The sequence below is a fragment of the Ambystoma mexicanum genome, chromosome 12 (genome assembly GCF_040938575.1).
Source record: "Ambystoma mexicanum isolate Mex_15411 chromosome 12, UKY_AmexF1_1, whole genome shotgun sequence".
In the NCBI taxonomy this organism is placed as follows: Eukaryota; Metazoa; Chordata; class Amphibia; order Caudata; family Ambystomatidae; genus Ambystoma; species Ambystoma mexicanum.
The window spans coordinates 614,459,114-614,484,119 of record NC_090936.1 but is presented as its reverse complement, the minus strand read 5'-3'; the positions used below and the strand labels follow the sequence as shown (position 1 = coordinate 614,484,119).

The window sequence follows — 25,006 nt, the reverse complement described above, 5'->3', positions numbered from 1 at the left end:
GTGCTATCCTCACACCAAGGAACTCCAGGTTTGACCTTAGTCTCAGAGTTTGTTTTCCTTCCTCCATAACTGGGAACCCTCAGGATCTGGCCCCTCATCGGGGTTTCACACTTGCACGCACATGGCCTGACCCTAATCTCCAGATGTATTGTGCTATCGCCTGACTTGTCTGGACTGCTTTGCTGCTGTTTCTCCCCACCCTTTGTCTGATCCTTAGTCTCAGGATTTCACTGATGATACTCATCCTCCTCTCATCTTCCTATGCTTTGTTCACTTCTGTCCCTCCCTTCTGACAAGTTCGGGCCAGCCTACTGGGCAACAGTGCAAGGGCCAAAAGGCAGGCACAACATGCTAGTGTGAGGCAGCTTTTGGGGACAAAGTGGTGGGCCAGTTTGATCAGTTACTGCACTGTGCAGCTAATGCTTTTGTCTAATGCTACTGACCATATAAGGCTTTAAAAATCCACTATTTATTTATTATAAAGCGCTGCATGCCCATGGACCTGAGGGCCCCTTTGGGCAAATATGAATCTGCAACATATTTCACCAAAAATGCCCCTTATTTAGTACTCAGTTTTTTACGAAAAGCAATGAATTGCCATTTGTGATTGTGGGCTATTTTCTAAAGGTGGTTGGGTCTATTGTATCTGCCGGACTGATTCGGGCTTCTGAACTAAGAGTCTGAAAGCTGTCAGAAGCAGACTGTTCAGCCCATATGCCCAGAGCCCTTGGAATCCGAGATGTTCCATTGGCTCCTTGGCCACCGCTCACGCGGCTCGGGCTCGTAGGATGATGGCATGTGGCCCAGAGAGACCCCTGATCAATTACATCATCACACAGTGAGCCTCGTCTAAGCATCGGAGAGCAACAAACAGCAGGAGCCAAGCTTGCACACGTGGAGTTGATGAGGGTGGGGGGAAATGGTCATTGGTGCAGGCTTTTGATTTTGCTACGGGGCGACATTTTTCTATTGAGCTCATACTGAATCCTTTACGCTAATGCTGTAAAAGTATGACGGTAAGCAATAAAAAGCTGTATTCGCACCCAGGGAACTGCGCTCAGCCAATCAGGTTGTTGGAAATGCGGATATCAACACACAGTGTACCACCCGAGGCCCTCCTGGGTGGTGTCATCTTGATTGTGGGGAGGCAATACGAGCCCATCCCTGTTGCCTCCACACGTCCCCACCCATAAAGAGATCCCCCTTCCTTTCCCCACCTCACTCCCTCCCCACTTACCTGCTGGATTGGAGCTTTGTGCTGGCTCCTGGCGTCTTCCCACCCGTGACCTCCTCCATGGAAATGGAAAAGGGACTAAGTCGATTTTCCAATGACGGTTGTCATCTTTTTATTTTACAGGAGATTGGCCTTATGCAATACATCCAAAGCCCATCTCCTGTAAAACCTTTTTTTAAAAAAATGTATTATTATTATTTTTGTTAATATTTACACTCCGGCTAAAGGCGGGAGGCAAATAGCTATCACCCCTCGCCGGGGATGCATACATGGCCGGTAATGGCCCATAGCCCCTGCCAAGGCCCCGGGTGATGGCAGGCCGTTACTGGCCATGTACGCTCCTCCAGGACCCGGGGCTGATTGCTATAATCGAAATAATGTAGGTAATTAAAGCATGTGATTCATTGTTAAGGTGTCAAAAGGCACATACAGATACTTTGTCTTGTAGCACAGTGGGTCACTGTCACGAAAGCACAGAAACGCCCCCTACCAAAATTGTAATATATACATACAGGTTACGCTGTCTCCATGGAGATCTACATATATGCGTTCCATGACGCATGGGATGAGCCCACTTGATTAGGAGGGGTCAATGTTTTTACTCCAATCACACACCAGTATTCCACATATCTGCATTTACAGTATCTGTTTAATATGAACATTATAAAGTCCACAGATGCTAATAATGTGGGAAAACCACTGCCCACTTTCCACACCCAAAATCACCAGCGGCGTCTCATGAATTGTTTGATTGGAGTGGGTAGACATTTCCCATGAGTATGCGGGAGCGAATGAGCATAGCAAGGAAACCTGAAACAACCACGATGGGTTATGGGAGGGTGGGAGGGCCCTCCCTCCCTCTCCCCCGATAATTATTTTCACTTTAAATAATGGGTTGAAACTGTACATTTACAACATTCTGTGAAAAACTGGATAAAAACAATACTATTTACAATCGATTTTGTAGGATAACACATAAAAAAATCCAATTGATGCCAAGTCACCAACAGTGACCAGGAACATATTTCAACACATTTTCATGATTCCTTTGCCCACAATATAAGTCAGTATGCTGCCAGGATAAAAAATAATAATACTGAATATTCGTTATCCTCTCTCTGATACCTTCAAATATTGCAGATCTGTCAGGCAAATGGTGGGAAGGAAACTTTGTTGCATCTATTTCTAGTGGGCCCTAAACTGATCCTGCAAAGAATTGTATGTGTCTCTCAGTCTGCGAACAATACGATGTTGATATACAATGCTACATAGTGATTCAGTATCAATGAAACTTAGAGTGAGTGCTTTAAAAAAAACATATGCAATATTGTCTAATTTTGAAATGTGTGTTGGTTACTTTAGAACATGTATAGAAAATGTATGTTCTGCTTTGATATGTGTATAATGTTCTTATTTGTTCATTCTATTCAATACATTTCATTTTCTGAATTTTATATTTTGTAATGGTTTAAATAAACCAGAAACAATAAAGAAAATAATAATAATAATAAATAATAATAATAATAATAATCATTATAATAATCATTATAATAATAACAATAACAATAATAATAATAATAATAATAATAATAATAATAATAACAATAATAATCATTATAATAATAATAATATTCTGGCTGTGCCCATGCACGTTCATTACCACCACGTTGTGTTACTGCACCCAAACTCGCCCAGAGGCCCCGGGTGAGTAATGAAGGGTGGAGTGCCTGGGACGCCGGCACAGCAGGGCCCTCCTGACGGGTTTCACGAGGCAAAGCCCCGTGCACGGCTGCAACATGGTCTTTTCTCTCTTTTCTGAGGAGCTCGTGTAGGATTCCACGTCCAAAAGATCTCGATGGGGCAAAGTGACGTTCCTGCCCCCCCCCCTTGCACAGGAGCAACAGGGCCAATTTTCCCATTTGCCCCGGGTGCCGCCCATGCAGATGGTGGGTGTGCGTGTGCACCACGGGGTGTCGATTCTAGAGCATTCCAATCCTAGAGAGGGCCGCAGACGGGGCTTCTCACTCCTGCGCTCACGGGCCTACTGTGCCTGCAGTGAAGCAGTGCTGACCATGGTGCTCACAAATGGGGTCAGCGCCTGTACCAGTCTGAGGGGACCCCTGGGGTTCAGTGACCGCCTGACAGTGTACCGCAAGCTCTGAACACTAGCAGGATGGGTGCATACTAATGCGCAACTTTTTGGGGCAGCACGTGCGTCACGTTTGCTATCAGGAGAGTGATGATGCGTTGTTGAATATGTAGAATGGTGATATAGGGCTGAATATTGAGTGCAGTGATGCATGCATGAATATCTGAGAGACATCATATGAGTGAATATGGAAAGTGGTGATACATGCTTTGTATGGATACTGGTGATATGTGGGTGAATATGGAAAATAGTGATAAATGCTTTGTATGCATTCTGGTGATATGTGGGTGAATATGGAAAATAGTGATAAATGCTTTGTATGCATACTGGTGATATGTGGGTGAATGTGTAGAGGTGATACATGAGTAAATATGGAGAACAGTGATATCTGGCTGAATAAAGAGAATGGTGATGCATATGTGAACATGGGGCTAGTGATACACAAGAGAATATGAAGCATGATGATGCATGACTGGATATGGTGAATGGTGATATATCGGTCAGTGTGTATAGAGTGTGTTGAAGCACTGCGAATTTAGAGACTGGAAATATATGAGTGAAGATGGAGAGTGATGATGCATGGTATATATTGAGTCTGGTGCTGTGTGGGTGAATATGGAGAGTGGTGATATATTTTTGACTACGTAGTCATTGGTACATGGGTGAATATAGGTGAGGTGATATATTTAGATTTATGATTGAGTGTGGGGAGAGTTGATATATTTGGCGAAAAAATTGAGACTGGTGGTGCATGAGTGAATATGGAGAATAGTGATGTGTGGGTGAAATGGAAGAGTTGTGAAATATGGGTATATATGATGTTATAGATCAATGGGTGGATGCGAAGTGATCATTGATTGGTGCATTTTTAGTGGGCTGATATAAAGCATTGAACATGTGGAATGGTGTCATATATAACGGTGGGAATGGGGAGACGTAATATAAGGTGATATACGCGTGAGGATGGGGAGTGGTGACCCATAGGTGAATTTTCACTAAACATGATATGTGGGTAATTTCAGAAAGTGGTGATAGACATCAGTGAATATGAGGCATTCACAACAGTAGTAAAGGGAACATTTACACATTTGCATTGTACGGCACTGTGGATATATACTGTGAACTGAATTCCACCACACTTTAGTGCTCTCCCGTGTCCATACCAGAAAGGCATAAACTGTATACAGATCAGTAGGACCCCGATCCAAAAGGGGGAGTCTAACCCAATGCACTGGGTCCAGCCTTCTCTCGTAAGGGTATACCAAGTCGCAAAACACAGATGAAACTCTGAAAGAAGGGGTAGAGGTGACTGGGCAGACGTTTCAGTGTGTGATTAATACATTAATAACTGCCATGGAAAGGATGGAAGTACATTTTGGACACCATGAAAGATCACAAATCGCTTCCTGTAGTTTGTATATAAAAAGGAGGGAGTGGTGTCTTGCATTGGTCCATGAGTGAGTGATGCACGTGGAGGATTAGGAGTCGAGTAGGTTCGGAAGCCGTGTACAGAGACCTCTCCCAGTGTATGTTAGTGTTGGAACGGAGGGTTCAGGGACATCAGTTAGGGCTGGAGAAACAATGACAAGGTTGCACAGTCCAGCAATGATACAGTGGAGATGACTAGAAGTTTTCTATAGGAAACCCCTCCTTGAGGTTACAACAGTTTTAGGATTTACCCCAGGCTGTGAAATTGGATTAGGACCTGGATATGCAATAGTGAATGGGCAGAGCTCCCAAAAGGGGTCTTTTATCTAAAATGATACAGTACAGAGGATAAAGCCAGCTTTTAAGAAGTTTACAAAACTTGAGCAAATCAGATGTAGCCCTGACGCTATGGTCGAGGGAGTTCCAAATACTTGAGGTCAGCTGTTTCAATATATGGCAAATCTAGAGATTTCAACAATTTCTCAGTGATTATGTGAACGCCACAGGAAAGGATTAGCCAAAGATTTTGTTTGAGCAAAAAAGGCAGGTTTAGTGCCATATGCCTTCAGCACCAAAGCTATTTAATATTGTATTTTGGTCTTGACTGGCTGCCAATTCAGCAGGTGGAGTGACCCAGGAGGCACAATCGCCAGAGCCCAAATTACATAATAAACCGCAGACAGATTCTGAAGTTTACAAAGGGCATGGTCAGGGAGGCCTAGGTACATGACATTAGCATAAACAATCCTTGAAAGAACCAGGGAATTGACCACTTTAATTTGAGCATTATAGATAAAGTTCTTGAGACCTTATGTAGTGGTCTTATGTTTTACAACCAATGTAGTTTGAGCTAATGATGACAGAGAGGAATCGATTGTTTCTCTGCGGTGCTTCCCCATGTCATCCGAGGCCAAACAGGGGCTCATGCACATTGGCGGTTTTGCAAGACTCTCTGAGCCTGGGGTATCTTTCTTCCCTACATTTCCTGGACAGGGTTCTTGTACCATCAGCTGGCTTTGAAGGCCCGGGTCAACGGGTAGAGCCATTTAGCCTCCACACAGAATGTTGTTAATTTTGGTGTATGTGCTGCAAGGGCTGGGTTCCCAGTCTTGGTCAACAAATGTCACGTTTTGCAAATTACTGAAAATGTCTGTCTTCCCCTGTCCCCCAGTGTTCTTGATATATGTGATCTACATGAGATCATGAAGAATGGTGGGGGTCCTTGCTATGTTGGTTGTCCCTTTATGGTACAGGATATCCTTGATTCTGAAGATGCTTTTAAGATCATAATCTCTGGTTGGTTTGGGGGTTCCTGGCCTGTACATTCGGATAACCTGGTCTTCCCATTCTGCTGTGTTTGTGCCATTTGAGGTGGCTCTAGTAGGAGTAGACAATGGATGCCAGTTTATGGGGCAAGTTATCTTTGCAGTTAAGTGGTGCTGCTGCCTCTTCTGCTTCATAAGCCTAAATGAGGATGTGTCCATCACATGTTATCGGCCTGATATGTCTATTTACTTTGCCTTTGGCTCACTTTGCTTCCCACAGTACTTCAAGCCCTATCCTTTCCGCTGCATATATTTGGATTTATTGGTATGTCAAATGTGCTTCTTTAAGATGTTACTGATAGTTCTCCTCGACCATCCACCCGGAGGAGGGCTGACTTCCTGTACTCCAGACTTTCTTGTTTTCTGTGATTGTTCTCAGATAGTTTGGTTCGATCCCACTCCTGTTCTTCTCCCTTGGGTAAGGTGGTTCAACTGGCTCATTTGATGGATGTTGTGGAAGGGGAAATCCATGTTTTGTCTATATGGAACCTCTGTTTTTGATTTCTTTATGATTTTGGTGAACCTTTGGTCTTGGGCAAAAAAGTGAGAACTCCAAATGCTATGTTCCACAGTGGCATTAGCCATTCAACGCTGTTGAGCTAAGAGCTTGAATGAGTTCCTCTTTGAAGGATGAGTCAAGGTCATTCCACGAGGTGGGCTATGACTGCTTGGCTAGTGATGAGGAATGTTCTGTGGCTGTGAAACAGAGAGCCACTACCTCTGCCTCTACATTGGTTCTGGTTTAAGATGGGCTCTCCTGTGCTTGAGATTGCCACCGCAGTTCTTACTCATCCTTGTGGAGATCTGCAGCCTCAAGGTGGCCTTGATGTCCTGCTTTGCGCAAAGTCTCGATGCTTGGTGCATCCTGACACATTAATGACTCGGAGGAATAATAGGGACAAGGAGGTGGAGTGAGGGTGTTATGCCCAGATTACTTGCCACCCTTCTTGTCCGTAACCGTGTTATGAGATTGATGTGTACACAAACAAACCGATTAACTGCCCCAAGGGTTGCACTAGGAAAGAAAATACCAAATTCTCTTTGAAGAAAAGAAAAGATGGAGAGGAGTCAATCAAACTGGACATCAACCCCAGAGGCTGCAACGGTCTCCTTCGACCTCTTTCCCGGTGTCCGTCTCTTGGGAATCAGGAGGGACTGCACATATCCAGGTAAGAAAGGCTCCTCCCCTTGGCGTGTCTTACACAGGGAGGGAGGATTTCTAATCTAGGCGGGAGCGACTTATACTCTGCGCCCCCGTCACAGGATCTGGTAACCCAACTCTGGAGCTGCAGGGATGACAAGGGCAATACTCAGCACCAGAAATCCCACTCATAAACCATCTTGCCGGTCTTCCCCAACCATTCCCGTGTAAACTTACTTGAGGAGCCAAGAGGCTGTCTTGAACCACCATCTCCCATCAATCCATGTTGCTTCACACATAAATTTAAATTACTCAGGAGAGGAATGAATTGAAACATGATGCAGCCAAAGGTACGTGTGTGAGGCCAACCTAGGCTTCCCTTGGACACTCAATTGGTGTCAAGTGGACTTTAAAACAAAAATTCGGGAAATTGAAGACTATTCCCTAAACTTAATCAAGAACAGATTTTTAGCATTTAACAAGAATCAAGAAAGCAAAATACCTTTACTCTCCCTCGTATCGAGATTGCAAGACGCAGCGGAATGCTCGCTGCATCCATTTATGTCAGTCGTCATGTGTTTGGCGTTGGCTTATTGTGTCTGTAACATTGTTGTCTGCGATCATGGAATGGGTATACCTACCCAACTCTGGCGGCCATCTGGCAATGGGAGTTAGTCCCATCCATTAACGCAGACACCATATCACGGCGACCGGTAGTGGTGAGGTATCGCCTTGTCCCGCTGGGCTGCCAGCGTCTGCCAGGTAGGAGGGAAGCATGGGGCTGAGACAACCTAGACATCCTAGCAGCAACACAAAACAATGCAATATTAGTTCAGGTTTCAAAAAGGACAGACAGACTAGAGCATGTATCAGATGGGACAATCACCGGCCACCCAACCCACCGGTAACTGTATATTGTTAAGAGACTTCTACCCAAGAAGTCTGACAAAGGCAGGCACGCTGTCCCAGATGAGAGTTGGCAGCCTGATGTCACAAGGACATAAGAAGAATTATTTAGGCAGTACCTACCAGAACATAGCTGAAGCAGTCTGATGCCCTTCAAGGAGAGTCGAGCTGGCTTATTAGGGAAGCAGAGGCAGGCTGAGAAGAGAGAACATCGGGACATGGGAGGGGCCAATGTAATGAATGACACATTCATCTGCCTCTCTTCAATTACACCCTCTGTTTTGTCATTTCCCTCTATTCTTTCCTCCTCTCCCCCTTAGTAATGACTACTTTTCAAACTCTTTCTGAGACTGAGGTCTCCTCCTGTATTGCCAAGTTTCATCCTACTGCCTCTCCTTCTGATCCTCTTCCCTTTTCCCTTATCCCCACGGTCTATTCCGCAGTTGTACCTTTTCTTACTGCTCTTTTTAATTCCTCATTATCATCTGCCACTTCAAGCATGCGTCAATTGTCTCTATCCTAAAAAAAAGTCTCTTGATCCCTCTTTACCATCTAAATTTCACCCTACATCTCTTCTTCCATTCTTATCCAAACTACGGGAACATATTGTTTATTCCCAAGTGTCTACTTTCCCTAACGCTCACTCATTTCTTCCTTCTTTTCAATCTGGCTTTCGTCCTCAACATTCTCCTGAGTCTGCCCAGCTGTCTCTGATTATCTTCTGTCTGCGCGCTATTCTAAACGTTCCTCTCTTCTTGTACTTCTCGACTTGTCGGCCGCCTTTGATATGGTCAATCATACCATTCTTCTGTTTTATCGGCACCAACTTGGCTCTTGTGATTCTGTTCTTGAATGGTTTGACTCTTATATTTCTAATTGCTCCTATTCTGTCTCTTGGGCTGGTCATGCCTATTCTACTTATCTTCTTTCCTATGGTGTTCCCCAAGGATCTGCCTTGAGTCCTGCTCTTTTTTCTCTTTTGATGACTCCTCTCGATCTTGGACTCTGTGCACTCATCCCTTACCGCTTGTTTGCTCTCTGTTAAGATCTGGATGTCAAACCACGATTTACACCTCAGTCCCTCTCAGACTGAGGTTATTTTCTTTCTTGATTCGCTATTCCCACACCCCTTCCTCACTCATCCTTATTCTTTTACCCCTGCATTATTTCTATCTCTTCTTCAGCTACTAATATGGGTGTCATTTTGATTCTTCTCTTTCCTTTTCTAATAACATTTTGGGCCTCATTACACGGAAGGCGGTGAGCCATGGCGCTATTAGCACCATGGCTCATGCCGGTAAAATACTGGCACCGCCTTGGCGGAAAGGGGATTTACCGCCCCATTCCAAGGTTGGAGGGGCGGTAAATCCCCCTTCCGCCATTGCCCTTCCCCATTCCCATTTCTGCCCCATAGGGCTCTATGGGAATGGGGAAGGCGCTAATTACGGCACCGCAATTTTGCGGTGCCGTAATTAGCTCCGAGGTCCCTTAGCGGGTTGGTTTTTAACGCCTGCAAAAAGCAGGCGTTAAAGCACCAACCCGCTAAGGGACCTCGTAGTAAGGCGGTAATGGTTAACGGTCACCGTTACCATTAACGGTGGCCGTTAACCATTACCGCCTTCCGTGTAATGAGGCCCTTTGACTATCTCCTGTTCCTGTCACTTTCATCTTTTTAATATTCGCAAGTCCCGTCGATTTCTCATCTTGAAGGTTGCATAACTTCTTATTTCTTTTTCATTTCTCCCCTGCCTTCGTTATTGCTCTTCTCTCCTTCTTGATCTCCCCGCTTATCAACTCGCCCCTCTTTGTTCCATCTACAACTCTTCGGTTCACAGGGCCTCATTACACGGACGGCGGTAAGGGTTAACGGTCACCGTTAATGGCAACGGTGACCGTTAACCCTTACCGCCGTACTACGAGGTCCCTTAGCGGGTTGGAGTTTTAACGCCTGCTTTTTGCAGGCGTTAAATACCAACCCGCTAAGGGACCTCGGAGCTAATTACGGCACCGCAAAATTGCGGTGCCGTAATTAGCGCCTTCCCCAGTCCCATAGAGCCCTATGGGGCAGAAATGGGAATGGGGAAGGGCAATGGCGGAAAGGGGATTTACCGCCCCTCCAACCTTGGAATGGGGCGGTAAATCCCCTTTCCGCCAAGGCGGTGCCGGTATTTTACCGGCATGGTCCAGGGTGCTAATAGCACCCTGGACCACCGCCTTCCGTGTAATGAGGCCCACACTCTTTGGGCCTCATTACGACCCAGGCGCTAATGGGTTAATGGCGCCGTAAAAGGCTGCGGCGCCATTAACCTATTAGCGCCTAATTACGAGGTCCCTTTGCGGGACCCGACCTTAACGGCTGGTGTAGACCAGCCGTTAAAATAGGGACCCGCAAAGGGACCTTGGTGCAATTGCGGCACCGTACTTATCGCCTTCCCCATTCCCATTGAGCCCTATGGGGCAAAAATGGGAATGGGGAAGGGCCATGGAGGAAGGGGGAATTACCGCCCCGCCAACCTTGTAATGGGGTGGTAATTCCCCCTTTCTCCATGGCGGAGTCGGTAACTTACCGGCATGGACCATGGTGCTAATAGCACCATGGTCTTCCACCAGGGTCGTAAAGAGGCCCATATGTATTTTAGCCCCTCGTGATTCCATCTCTGCTACCTTATTCTCTCTGCATTGCTTATCTTTTGAATATCGTCTGCATTTTAATTTTCTTTGTTTTAGTAATCAAGTGTCTTTATGGTTTAGCCCCTCCCTATTTGCCTTCTCTGGTTTCTTTTTACTCTCCACCTCAGGCTCTCTTTTCCCGGTCCCTTGTTCTTTTGTCCACTCCTCGCCCCCCACCCCACCCCTGTGCCTCTTCACGCTTTTGCTCCTTTTCACTCTTAGCTCCCAAGTAGTGGAATCTTCCCCTTTTCCTGTCTTCAAATCTCATCTGAACCTCTATCTTCTATCTAATTAACTCATACTCCTTTTGATGTGAATGTATTGCACTGGTATGACTACTCTGTAAAGCGCTTAGGCGTCAAGTGCTATAAAAGCTCAATAAAAATAAAAAATACAAATATGTATAGCATTTCCTATTCATTAGTGTCTTGGTCACACTTTGGGAAGTCAAATACATTAGTTTTACTCTCTTGTGGTTTCCACATTATGGCATTGCCCCACTGCTGCATAGACATTTTGCTTGAGCATTTTGTTCCAGTGTTCTGCAGCTGTCAGGGCCCTGAAGAGGCCTCACAGCCAGGAGACCTGTCCTCACATAGCATATGTACACAGAGAAACTTGGACACATAAATAATTAGACTCATAGGCAAAGTAAGACACTACGGCCCTCATTACGACCCTGGCGGAGATCGTGGTGCAATATGCACCATGGAGCACGGCGGAAAGCTGCCAATACCGCCATGGGGGTTGGCGGATTTACCGCCCCATTCCGACCTTGGCGGGGCGGTAAATCCCCAATCCCCATTTTACCCTTCCCCATTCCCATTTCTGCCCCATAGGGTATAATGGGAGTGGGGAAGGCGTTAATTACGCCACCGTAAAATACGGTGGCGTAATTAACAACAAAGTCCCGTAGCGCCATGGATTTCTCCGCCCGGAAAAACCAGGCGGAAAACGGCTCCATGGCGCTACGGGAACTCGTAGTAGGGCGGAAGGGTCCGCCGCGAATACCGCTGGCGTAAACCCACTCCGCCAGGGTCGTAATGAGGCCCTACAAGTTGGTTTGAGTTTAAAATAGGCTGCAGCCAGCCCACTATAATTAATGGAGGGAAAGCCCCCCTCCCTCTTAGAAGCGTGCACTTACTTGAACAATGTGTTTGGAATGACCACAGTTACTTTGTGGTCTTCTAATTTGACAATTGTAAGTCGACTTAATTTAAATAAATATATGTATATATATATATATATATTTTAAACAGGACGTCTTCACCAAACCCTCTATTACTACCCCTACCCTATACTGCCCTTACACACACACAAACACATTAAAAAACGAAAAAATAAAAAGTTGACTTGCAAGTGTTGAACTAGAAGACGAAGAAGAGAAGGGGCAACAAAGACAGAGACCCTCAGCGCTTGCACAGGTGCAATATCGGTTTGTTGTAGGCCACGGGTGATTGTATAGTGTGGGTGTATTGCCCTACCCTCCAAAGTACAAGTGAAACATTTGATGAGATTATGCAATCACACTGCACCAAACATGATGGTTTGTTATCAGCGAACAGGAAAAGCAAAGAGGAGGGGTTTGGGGGATAAGGAAGAGAAAATATGGGAGAGGAAAGAGAAAATGATATAAAAACCAGCTAGTCGGAGTCAATTATTAAGCTGGTGTACTTGTTATATGTCTATGATCAATTGTGTGGCGTGTCACATCTCAGAAGAAGAGCCAAGCCTCGAACCACGTGTCAGACTGATCTTGCTAAAAATTAAAAGGCTGAACTTTCTAAAAATTGAAAGAAGTACATTGTGCATAAAAACCATCCTGTTTGGCACAGTGTGATTTCATAATCTCATCAAATGTTGAACCAGAAGACCACAAACTAACTGTGGTTGTTCTATTGGCTGTGAACGGCTCCCATGATGAGGTTACCAGGTGCCGAAACTGGTACCTTCCCAACCTCCCTCTGGAAGTGTCAATAAAACGCACCATTGACAAAAGCTCCTTCCAAGATACTTTTATGCAGGTGTGGAATTCCCCCTGAGCCTTGTTGGCGGTGACCGGTTGCCCTAGGGACGCAGCCGAGTTACTTATACACTGTCAGTGGAATTCCTGGCAGTGGTTTGACTAGAAGGAGTCAATACAACACTTAGGCCGTGGGTTCACACTTCTCTACTAGGTCGCTGCCTCTTCCTACAACTTCTTTGTATGTCTGGAGTGAAATGACTGTAAGGTCAGAACCAAGGTCAACTATTAATCGGACCACTTTGGCCCTCATTACAAGTGAGCCGGTCCGGAAAGGCTCACTCCGAGTCTGCCCTTAGGGGCTGTGAACTACCGTCAGGCCTGACCTGCCGGTAGTTCAAGCCCCTACCGGCAGAAAAATCACTGAAGCACCGGCACCGTTAAAAATTGTTCCCGGTGCTTCAGTGTCCCCATTCCCGACTTGACAGGAATGGGAACTTACTGTTGCGCCACCGCCCATAATATTCTTGGAATTACTGTGTTAGGGGGAGAGCTGTCAGTTGTCAGAGTAATGACCCCAAACTTGGGAAGGACGCTCAAGATCTGTATGCCAGCAGTGGGGCTCAGAATCATATTCCCGGAGTGGTGGGCAACTTCAAATTTGTACCCCTGCTATAAGTATTCTACTTGGGTAGCGCAGTAACAGAATATTGGGGGACATGTTTGGGTCATCTCGTATTGGCAGAGCTGGTTTGGCAGCCTGCTATCACGGCACTGCTAGTGGAACGTGGGTTTTGCCAACAGTATTAAAACTGGGACGATGGAGCATACAACATTCTCTCATTTACTTTCAGACAGCATTAAGCAGACCATACAGTTTATAGCTGGTATGAAGGCACAAAATACAGTAGGTTATCATTCTGCCACTTACCGAAATAAGTCTGATCGGCAAATCCGTGTCAGTGCCAACAGCGTCACTAGTCCCAAGCTCCACACATTATTTATATGAAGGAACTCCCTTTTTGATAGAGAGGCACAGGAAGGCCATTAGAAATGGCGCAATGTAAGTTTAGTAGCTACCTGTAGCTATTTAAATTAAGCATACATGCTAAGAAATGAGATGTGTGTGCAACATTGTTTCTTTCTTGTCTCAATATTTGGAGATGAATGCCCCAATATCCAGTGATTGAGTGAAACACCTGTGAGCATTTGTTATGTGCAGCACTTGTCCCTCCAGCCCAGTGGTCAGAACACTGGACATGTGACATGCAGATTGAGCTCATGTCCCTAGACAGGTTCTATTCATGTGTAAATTGCAGATTCATTGAGCCTATCACAATCTAGAGCTGGCCAGGTGGGCACCTATTAGGGTTCAGGCAGAGTGCTGGCTATTATCCGAGCCGGAACAGAGCTCATGCGGGCTGTGCCCGGGTGCCATAGTGCAAAGGACGGCTATGGGTAGGATCTAAGAGGTTCAATGAAGCGCCCCCATTGCAGTTTCACTGCGGAGTGCACTGCTGAAGAGAAACGGTAGAGGCTCTGCAAAGGACTCTCAGCACCTATCAGTCAAAGGGGCGTGGAGTTAGCATAATTGAAGCCTGAGCTTCCATTTTTGACCTTTGCTCTGGCTAGTGATTTTATGAGAGTTTCATTTGTGGTGGGTTGCGTTGCTATGGGGGGCTAAGTGGTCTATAGCCCAGGATCTTTTGGTTGTAGCCCTGGATAGAAGCTCAGGTGCTACACCCAAAATGCTAGCTAGCCCCGAGTCCCACCAGTCCCAAAATTAGCTTAGCCCCGGATATTTTCCAGACCTAGCAACACCCCTGGTTGGGGGTGATAAACGTTGACGAGCGGGAATATTGGGGACAAGGAACGTCAGGGCCTAAATAGTTCGCACTTTAGACAGGCCAGTTGATTGGCTCGGGGGAGTGAGTTTGTCACTTCATTGGAGTTGACAGTCACATGCATTCTAATGTATGTGTGTGAGATTTACACGCACTAGTAGTGCTTGGGCTAGTAGCATGGTTTGTGGGAGCCCATGTTTATAATGTTTTGTTTTCATGCTGCGGCTCAGCTTGTTGGTTCAGTCACTGTAGTAGTTTCATCCGATAAGGGAATTGCTTTGTAAGGGGTGCTGCGCCGCAGAGGCCCCACAACGGGAAAAGCCAGCTGGTGGCCAATTATGCAAACAGGAAGGACCCTATTGATGCCCAAAAGCGAGTTACAAGAGGTGGGCAAGGAATTTCCCAAGCAATTTACCAAAGGGGCCGGTCCATTTAGTGCAATATCACCAGGATATTAGCTCTGATATCACACTATTAGAATTCTCTGATTTGGTATACCAGCTAATTCATTCATTTAGTCAGTGTGACTTATAAGAACTGCACACGTAAGGTGACTTGCTTCAGAGCGCTTAAATAAGTAAATGCCAGGCGTGAACGTGCAGCATACAGGTACAGAACATGATTAGATCATGACATAATACAATGAGTGAAGGGAGCAATGTATGACAAGACAAAGGAGACAAAGGACCAGCAGGACATTAGATACAAGGAAACTATGCTAAGTACATAGAAGTGCTGGCTGTGGTGCCTGAAAAAGGGGCGGGAGGGGGGGGTGGGGTGGCGAATATCTGGGTACCATTGACATCATCTCGTTTTTCAAGGGCCAGTTTCTTTAAAGTGATCACTTGAATCTTGTGGAGTTTAGTTCTTGTCTTTGATTAAGTATGAAGTTGTTCCAGAGGCCTTGTCCCTGTGCCTCTAAGGACCTGTTAGTGGGCGTTATTCCCTTGAAAAGAAGACAATAAATGGGGGTCATTACGAGTTTGGAGGTAACCATGGCGCTATTAGCGCCATGGCTGCCTCCAAACCCTTACCGACTCCGCCCTGGTGAATGGAGCTATTACCGCCCCATTCCAAGGTTGGCGGGGGCAGTAATTCGCCATTCACCAGGGCCCTTCCCCATTCCCATTTGAGCCCCCATAGCGCTCAATGGGAATGGGGAAGGCGCTAATAACGGTACCGCAAATTGCGGTACCGTTATTAGCTCTAAGGTCCCTTTGTGGGTCCTATCCTTAACACCTGGTAAAACCAGGCGTTAAGGGAGGACCCGCAAAGGGAACTCATAGTAGGGCGGTAAGGGATCACCGGTACTGGTGCCCTTACCGGTACAGGTAATCCATTACCGCCCAGGTCGTAATTAGGCCCAATCCATTTTAAGGCCAGTGGAGGATCTCAATAGGCCCTCATTCCGAGTTTGGAGGTAACCACGCCGCTATTTGCGGCATTGGTTGCCTCCAAACTCGTTCCGATTCCACCCTGGTGAATGGAGCAATTACCGCCCCATTCCAAGGTTGGCGGCGGCGGTAGTTCCCCATTCACCAGGGCTCTTCCCCATTCCCATTTGAACCCCCGTAGGGCTCAATGGGAATGGGGAAGGCGCTAATAACGGTACCGCAAATTGCGGTACCGTTTTTAGCTCGAGAGTCCCTTTGCGGGTCCTGTCCTTAACGCCTGCTAAAAGCAGGCGTTAAAGAAGAACCCGCAAAGGGAACTCGTAGTAGGGCGGTAAGGGTTCAACGGCACCGGTCTCGTTACCCCTTACCGCCCTACTCGGAATGACCCCCTATGATATGATATGTTTTTATAATGCTCTTAATACCCAGAGGTTTCTAAGCACGGACCCGGGAATCAAACCTGTGGTGCTCTGTGTCGTCTTGCTTCCAAGGTGAGCACGTTGCCTCTGAGCTATCCTCCCGAGATGAAGGTGGTCTCAGGAGGATAGGTGGTCTCTTCTAGGTGGCCTGTAGTGTTTGAGGAGGAGTATGTTGGACGGGTATAGAGGGAACACATTCATTCATCGAAGGAAGCATAGTGGCTAACACTTTATAATTATAATTGGTTATTTATAACATAATACACAGAAGTTTCTAAGCGCACACCTGGGGATCGAACCTGTGTTGCTCTGCCCTCATTAGGACCCTGGCGCTAAGTGTTTAACTGCACCGTAAAAGGCTGCAGCGCCGTTAAACACTTAGCACCTGATTACGAGGTCCCCTACACCAGCCGTTAAAGTAGGGACCTGCAAAGGGACCTTGGTGCTAAGTACGGTACCACAATTTGCGGTACCGTACTTAGCGCCTTCCCCAGTCCCATTGAGCCCTATAGGGTGAAAATGAGAATGGGGAAGGGCCATGGTTCAATGGGGAATTACCGCCCCGCCAACCTTGGAATGGGGTGGTAATTCCCCATTGAACCATGGCGGACCAGTTACAACACCGGCACCAACCATGGTGCTAATAGCACCATCGTTTAGCGCTGGTGTTGTAATGAGGGCCTTTGGTATTTGCTTGCCAGGGAAAAAAGAAAATGTTTCCTATTGATCTCAGAGCCCTATGCAAAATTATCCCAGATCTCTCCACACTCCTCGAAGCACAAAGGGAAGGGGACCGAATAAGAGAGATTTCTACAGAACAGCAGGAGATGAATGCCCCCACTACCCAGAGTGTCTGTGTGCAATCATGCTGTTTAATTGTTAACTACTTACATAATTTGCAGAGCACTTCTGATATGTGCCACAGGATGCTTGATGTTGAGAATTAACGATGCTGCAATATTGTAGCCTGTAACAGTGAGGTTGGGGTTTTGGCGCAGCAGTGAAAAGTGTGGGATCCTGAGGACAACAATCAATTCAACACTGTGCTTCAGTGGTCACTATTTGTGTGCTCTCTTAGGGAACAAAAAGTGTCATATTAACCATAAAGGTTGTACTGTGCGAATGTGCGTATATCTGGCTTAACATGAGCCCACCATAGTGGGGTGGGATGCTCAAACTAAATTAGACATAATTCTAGATCCCAACGGTGAAGAGCAGGTCATGTCCTGCAAACCATCCTCTGCAACCACAAGGAAGGAATTTTCAAGGCACTGGGGTGCATAAAGAGTGTGAGCACAACGTCAAGTTACACCCGGCTGCCATAAATCACAGAATAGGGCCAGTCGCAGCCACAGCAAGAGACAGACTTAAAGTTTATTAAGAAAGTTACTGGGTGATGGAATCATAGAGACCATAGAGGCGATGAATGGCTGAGTCCAGTAGTGCACACCAAGAAACATCATCATAGCAGCTGCGTCTTTGTATAGACCTGAGCAACCAAAACAAAGAAGCAGTGACAGTCAGAATCCCTCCGGCCCAGCATCTCTGAACTCATTATAATGTTATGAGACTCAAAAATATTTATGAAGCTCATTTGAGGAATGCCTACTACCAGAAAACGCTCCATGACTCTCCTGAATCCCTCATGGTGTTCACATTGTCCTTCGTAACCCTATGGGATACCCGAATGCTATTTGGGCTCTGTTCTGCAGCCCCAATTTTTCAGAGGATGATGGACTCACACCTGGGAGGCTTCTGTAATGTTGCCTTCTTTCAGGACAACATAGTAATATATGGGAAGTTGAATGAGGACCACAGTGCTACTCTGAACACAGTACTTCAGAAGCTCCATTGAGCCTGGGTAACATTGTGCAAAGAGAAACGTACTTTTCAGACCAAGTGCAGTATCTAGGCTACTCCATTTCAAAACTAGGCATCAAGTCAAAGCACAGCCTGCTGAGCACATCCACTAATGCCCTAGCTCCAAGCAATGAAGAAGAACTTAAATCGTTCTTAGGTCTGGCGGAATACTCTGCCAAGTTTGTGCCAACATTTGCTCAAAAGACAAAGCTGCTAAGAGTTCTTCTTAAAATAAAGGCATTTGTGCAGGGCTCCGCCCAAGTGATGCCTTCCAAACTATCAAAGAGAGAATTCTCCGAGCCCCCTGACTGCAACCTTTTTACTCTAGACTCAGGATCTCCATCACTGATGATGGATGCCAGTTCCTATGGTTTGGGTGCAACCTTCACACAGAAACTGCAAGATAAAGAGAGCAGTGCAGTATTTGCATATAAAACAATATCAGTGGTGGAGAGAAACGACTTTGTGATAGAAAAGGAGATGGTGGCCAGTGCGTGGGTGACCGAATACTTCTGCACTTTTATATGAGGAAGAAAGTTTGGCCTTGTTATAGAATGTAAATGTGTGGTCCATATGATAAGTCTGGGACTCACCAGGACATCCATACCACGAATGACTAAGCTTGCAGCCAAACTCTAGGAGTATACTTTTGCAATTCAACACATGTCTGGCTGGAAGGATACCATTTTCATTTAGTCAGAATGGACAAGATGAATGCATGTCAAAGCTCCCTGATCTACTGGTATCCGCTGGCACGTTCCTAAAGGAGGAGTGCCTCTCAGCCACGTTATCAGGCATATGCGAAGATGTCTACCCACTTGTGAGAGAACATTTGTGAGACAGTCAGAAGCAGGATGTCAAGGAACCAGAAGGGTGAAGCACTTGGTGTCCTGACGAGCATAGCCTCCCACTTGCATTAGGCTGATATCCGCAAGTAGCCCCAGAACTCGCAAGTCATTAATGACACGTTGTTTGGGGGGACAAGATACAAGATTGTTACACCGGTGCACATGAGAAGCACAGCAATAGGTAAGGGCCATAAAGGACACTTGGGGAGCACTCTCACGAAGAGAAGGATAAGGGAGGCGTATTGATGACCCCCAAATGCACCAGGATGTTTGAAGAATTGTAGAAAATGTCCACAATCTCCCGATTAGTGTCAAAACGCTACCGTCCAGCCAAGCTCCACTTCAAAATGCTGACTCACCACCAGCACCATAGGAAGAAAATGAGCCGCACTTCATTGGCCACCTGGAGAACATTGATGATGAACATCACTTTGGGGTGCTTTTGGTCGTATGCGTCTCCAAATGGATCTAACTCGAGCTTGTATCAAACATCACTAAGTCCATGGTCTAGAGTGTCCGCAAAAAAATCTTTAATAGAGAATTCATCTCAAACAGATGGTAACTGGCAATGGGGTCGAGCAAGTCTCCATGGAGATGAGGGAGATTTTAGCAGCCAATGACATAACGCTGCATAAGTCAGATTCAGTGGTGGATGATGATTTTTTTAAGTGGCAGGGTATAAATATTTCCCCCAAATATGCCCTAGTGACCAAGCACTGAGGCTGAACCTCTCAACGGAGGTGCAAGGGATGGTCTCCCCCCACAAATTCTTTTTTCAAATAATGGGTTAAAATGATGCATTTTACAGAAAACTTGTTTGAAAAATTGGGTAAAAAGCCAAACAGTTTATAATTGGTTTTGAAGGGTAACTCGTGAAAAGATCCAATAGATGCAAGTCACAAACAGTGCACAGGAGCATTTCTCCAACACATTTTCGTGATGCCTTTGCTCACAAAATGTGCCAGTATAAAAACATTGGTATGCTGGCTGTGCCGATACATCTCCATGCTGGCTGCATCAATATATGCCAATGTTCCCATACAAAAACATGCTCATGTTTGCTTTGCACATAATGCCAGTAATGATAATATAAGAAACCATGTCCATGCTTGTTCTGCCAATATATGGGTATTCTCCAGTTGGCTTAACACATAAAAATGCATGTCACGGTATGAAAACAAGTGCAAACTGTATGCACCAAAATGCCAGTCTAACTACATAATAGCACTTATCATGCTTGTTTTTATCATAGATTCCCAATACAAAATGTCATACAACAATAGGAAATGGATAGGCTGGCTGCACCAAAATGCTAGTCCAGCCACGCAATAACACTTATCATGCTTGCTTTATCAAAGATGCCCAATGCAAAATGTCATGCCACAGTAAGAAATTGCTAGACTAGCTGCACCAGACGGCCTGTCTAACCATGTAATAACACTTATCATGCTTGTTTTTTCATTGATGTCCAGTAAAAAATGTCATGCCTGCTTGGAACTGGGGGGCCTAGGGGGACAGATCATGTGTGTGAGGCATTGGGGTTACAGGGGACAGGCATGGTCGTTTTTTACTAGACATCTATCATAGGTGCGCAGTAGAAAAATGCCAGGCCTTCCTTCCTGAGCCCCCCAGCACCTCACATGCACACAATCAATGTGATTATGTATGTATGCAAGGCACTGGGGGGCCAGGGTGCAGACATGGTGTCTTGTAATAGGCATCACATTTTGATGCCCAGTGAAAATTGCCAGGCCTTGCCCTTGAGCCCGCATTGCCTCACATGCACACAATCAATGTGATTATTTGAGGTGCTTGGGGGCCCAGGGGTCAGGCATGGTATTTTGGTATTTTATCTACAGGGCATCTATCATAGATACCCAGAAAAAAAATTACATGCCTGCTCCCTGGGCCCCCCAGCGCAATCCATGTGACTATGTATGTATGGGAGGCGCTTGTGGGCACAAGGGGCAGGCATGGTATTTTTATTACTAGACATCTAAGGTAAGTATTACCCAAGCCAACATAGGAGAAAAGAAGAGCCTCTGGGTGGATGCCTTCAGGATGCATTCTGCAGCAGCGCGGGACCTCATCCCTAGATTCTTAGTCCCTGGAGACAGAAGAAATGGACACTGGATGGGAACTTGCAGCAGAAGTTACCAGAGGAGGCTTCAGCCAAAGGATTCTTCTGGTTTCATGCAGATCTGTGGATTTGGCACCTTTTTACAGGAACCAGATGAAGGACGAATATTGCTCGTTGGATTCTCTTCACTCTCTCGGTCCTGCACTCTGGTGATGGGACTTCTGGGATTCAGATCACATCTCCAGAGGGTCAACAGGAGTCCACCAAAGTTTCAGCAGGATTCGGACTTCAGAAGACTATACACTGCACTCAGGCTTGAGGTCCCCTGTTATTAGCTTTTTGCAGCCCAGTAAGGTCACAGCGTGTCGAGGGATGGCTCATTCTGCAGGTCTTCTTGAGACTAGTGGGTATCACTAGCCTCTTGGTAGGAGTCATCATTTTTGGCATCCCCAGGTTGATTGGAAGGAAGGGTTACATCATGCTCCGGTTACACAGCAGGCTCTCTGGTCGCTGGAAATCGCTACAGATGTATTTTCTTCATGTTTCTCTTTGGATTCAGCTCCAGTGGTCGTCTTGTCATCAGCTTCCAGGTTCGGAGTATTTGTCAGGAACTACAGCACAACTTCTGCAAACTCTTCCTGCAGTTTACAAAAGGGGCGGTAGGACAATCGGCTCCCCAAGGGGAACTGGCTCCTTTCAGGCAAGGTGAAACACAGAGGGCTGCAGAGTTTTGGACTCCTTCCTCACTTTCTACCTTCTCAGACACTCTGGAGCCTCTGCAGAGAATACAAAGGATGTTCACTGAAGACACCACTTCAACCGAGGTCTTTCCCACCTAGAATGGCAGAAGAAGACCTTGGAAACAACAAGCAAATGAGAAATGGTGAAAAAAGAAGTTGCCTACCATTCCAGCTGAATGGTGACCCTCCTGCGCAATACCAAGGCTGATTTGACAGCCGGCAAGTAATATTGACTACAAGTCACAAAAGTAGTCTCACTGCCACCAGCCATTCAAGAAAACTTGCAATTGTAACACAAATGTTACCAGGTAAGTAAGAAAGGGGATACTTTGTATTCCCCCAGGACTCCACATAAGGTGGGGTGTGCTGGCTCACTATCTAAAATGTAAAAGGGATGGGAATCCCACTTTACTTCTCGGGAACAGGATCACCCAAGAAATAATAAGAGAATTAAAAGGAAGCCACTGCATTTAAAATGCGGTGTGCTGCCGTAGTACTTTACAATTAGTCCAAAGTTACAGGAAACTATAACTCCAATCACACACTATGGAGAGACATAAAAAGGTCACTCATAAAATGAGTAACAGACAAGGTGAAGGGGAAAACGATTCCCACTCACCTAGGAATAAGGGAAAGATAATCACAAAGTCCAGCAAAAAGTCCTGCGGTTGACACAGGTCAGAAAGGTTTTTTCACTGAAATGAAATTCTTACCTACCACTCGTCCTTACCAGACTAAGGGACAAGGGGATATAATCCACTCCTGGATTAATCTCATGTCGCAGTCGGTTAAACATACTGTGGAGACCATCAGAAGTTTTTTTGTAACTCTTTTGCGGATTAGTTGCAAAGTTCTTTATCCTTAACAAACTATAGGACCTGCCATCATTGCTAGGTAATATTCTCATAAAGGGGTCTGACTCAACAGTCCATCAGGAGATGTTACAAGTCCTTAACCTGCAATAGGCTTTTTAATGGGATCTTTATCACAAGGTCCTATGGACCTAGAGGGGTCTCCATGATTCCTTGCCATCTCTCCCTCTGGAGCACGTCAGGTATCTGCTATCTTAGTTGGAGTAGTAGTGGAAGAGCATGGTAAATGTTTCCACTTCCTTTTAGATCTTGTTTTACCTTGGTTAGAGGTTTCCCTCATAACACTAGGATTTTTAATTGGGTGTCCAGTAGAAGACCCAGCAGTCTTAAGATATTTAAATCCTGACCTCTTTTGACTGGGTTTACACCAGCTTGGAAAACTAACAGTTGTCTAAAGGACTAGAGAGGCTTCAAATATTTCTTACCACCTCTTCCTCAGAAGCAGTGTGGGCAACGGCTTTATATCTGGAATTGAAATGGTAGATCATGGTTTAGGCTCCCATTTCCTTTTAACTCTAGTTTTACGTTTGCCTTTGTTAGAGGTTGCCATGCTGACATTAGGAATTATAGTAGGGTCCTTTGTAGAGGATCCCACAGATTTAGAGTTGTCTCTTGAAACAGAGACCCTAGTCTTTTCAGATTTCCTATCCATCTCTACTGTAGGAGTAGTTGTAGTCACAGGCATTTTAATAGAAGGCCTAGTAAGAAAGCTATGTTTAGATTTCTTATAACTCTTTTTGTTTTTCCAGTCCAGAGGTTTCCTTCTGGGCACTCTGAACAAAAGGAGAAAACCTAGGTTCTGGTCATCCCTCTGGATCATCTTCAGCTGGTCAAGTGGCACAGCGAGTAGAGCACTCGATTTGACATCTGTGCAGAGCCTGCTAACATAGGTTTGAATCCTGGCAGGGCCAAACTCAGCCTTTCATCCTTCCGAGGTCAATAAATGAGCACCACACACCGTGGGTAATAATAAGCAGCGCTCAGATAACTGAGGGTTTGTAGCGCTATATAAATGCAAAATTATTATTGTATCTTACAAATGCACAATAAAATACATGAAATCAATTTCTCAGGGATCTCCGTGTGCTGTTGTGGTAGCAGTGGCTCCACTCGGGTTGTGCATTGTCAGTGTATGCAGCGTTGTATCATGTCGGTTATTAGGGTATCCATATATGGGAACCATATGTGGTAGTGCAATCTTTTCTTTGTGTTTTTGGGGCCCCTATGGCCTTCATGCGCTGTTTGAATGACTGCCCTCCTGAGTGTTGGGGTAGGACAAATCTGCAACCTCTCAGTAAGATTGTTTTGTCCATAACTGCCAGCTCTGTATGTAGTTTGGACAGCTTGGCTATTCCGGCCTAATTTGCCCTTGGGAAAAACTGGAATTGCCTGTGATAATCTTTCCATTTGTTGCCATTGGTCAACTGTATTGCCATTTCGATCGAGGTATTTCTCAGCGACTCCTGTGCAACTTCCTCCAGCACGAGTGCTGACGGCATGGCATTTGCTGTTACGTATCTGATGTACTCGGCATCACCTCTTCTCGTGTTTGCTTGTTAGCCATATGAGTCCTGGAAATATAGTCCACAGGGTTGCGATCCCCTCCCGCCCTGTGCACAATGTCATAATCGTACGCCTATAAAACAGTGACACTAAGGTCTAATGGTCCGTAACCAACGTGAACCTTTTCCCAATAATGAAATCATGGAAATGCTCACAGGCCCAGATGGCTGCAAGTCTCTCTTTCTTGGCCTGTGAGTATGCTCTTTCCGTTGGCGAGAGAGCCCTGCTGGCATAGGCCACGATGTGTTTGGGTTACCCTTCTTCCTCCTTGGTGTGGGTGAGTATTTCCCCCAACACCACCAGGCGTGCATCTACCATGATCTCAGTGTGTCCGGAGGGATCAAAATATGCCAGTCGCTTGGCTTTCGCTAGCGCATCACTCACATCACAGAATGCCCTCTGGCACTCTGTTGTCCATTGGAACAGCAGCATCCTTCACCAGGAGACATCGGAGGGGTTCTGTTTGCATGGCATAATGTGGGAAGTACCTGGTACTATATCACGCCTTGCCAAGGAATGACCTACATCTGCTACCTGTGCGGGTAGCGGTAGACTGTCTATGATGCTCAC

The 25,006-nt window shown here is 45.8% G+C and overlaps 1 protein-coding gene across 1 annotated transcript in view; it reads left to right on the top strand.

The window, feature by feature from the left end:
- The window catches only part of LOC138513902 (glutathione S-transferase P 1-like), a 151,150-nt gene that overhangs the window by 18,586 nt on the left and 107,558 nt on the right, over positions 1–25,006 (top strand). The window lies entirely within an intron of this gene.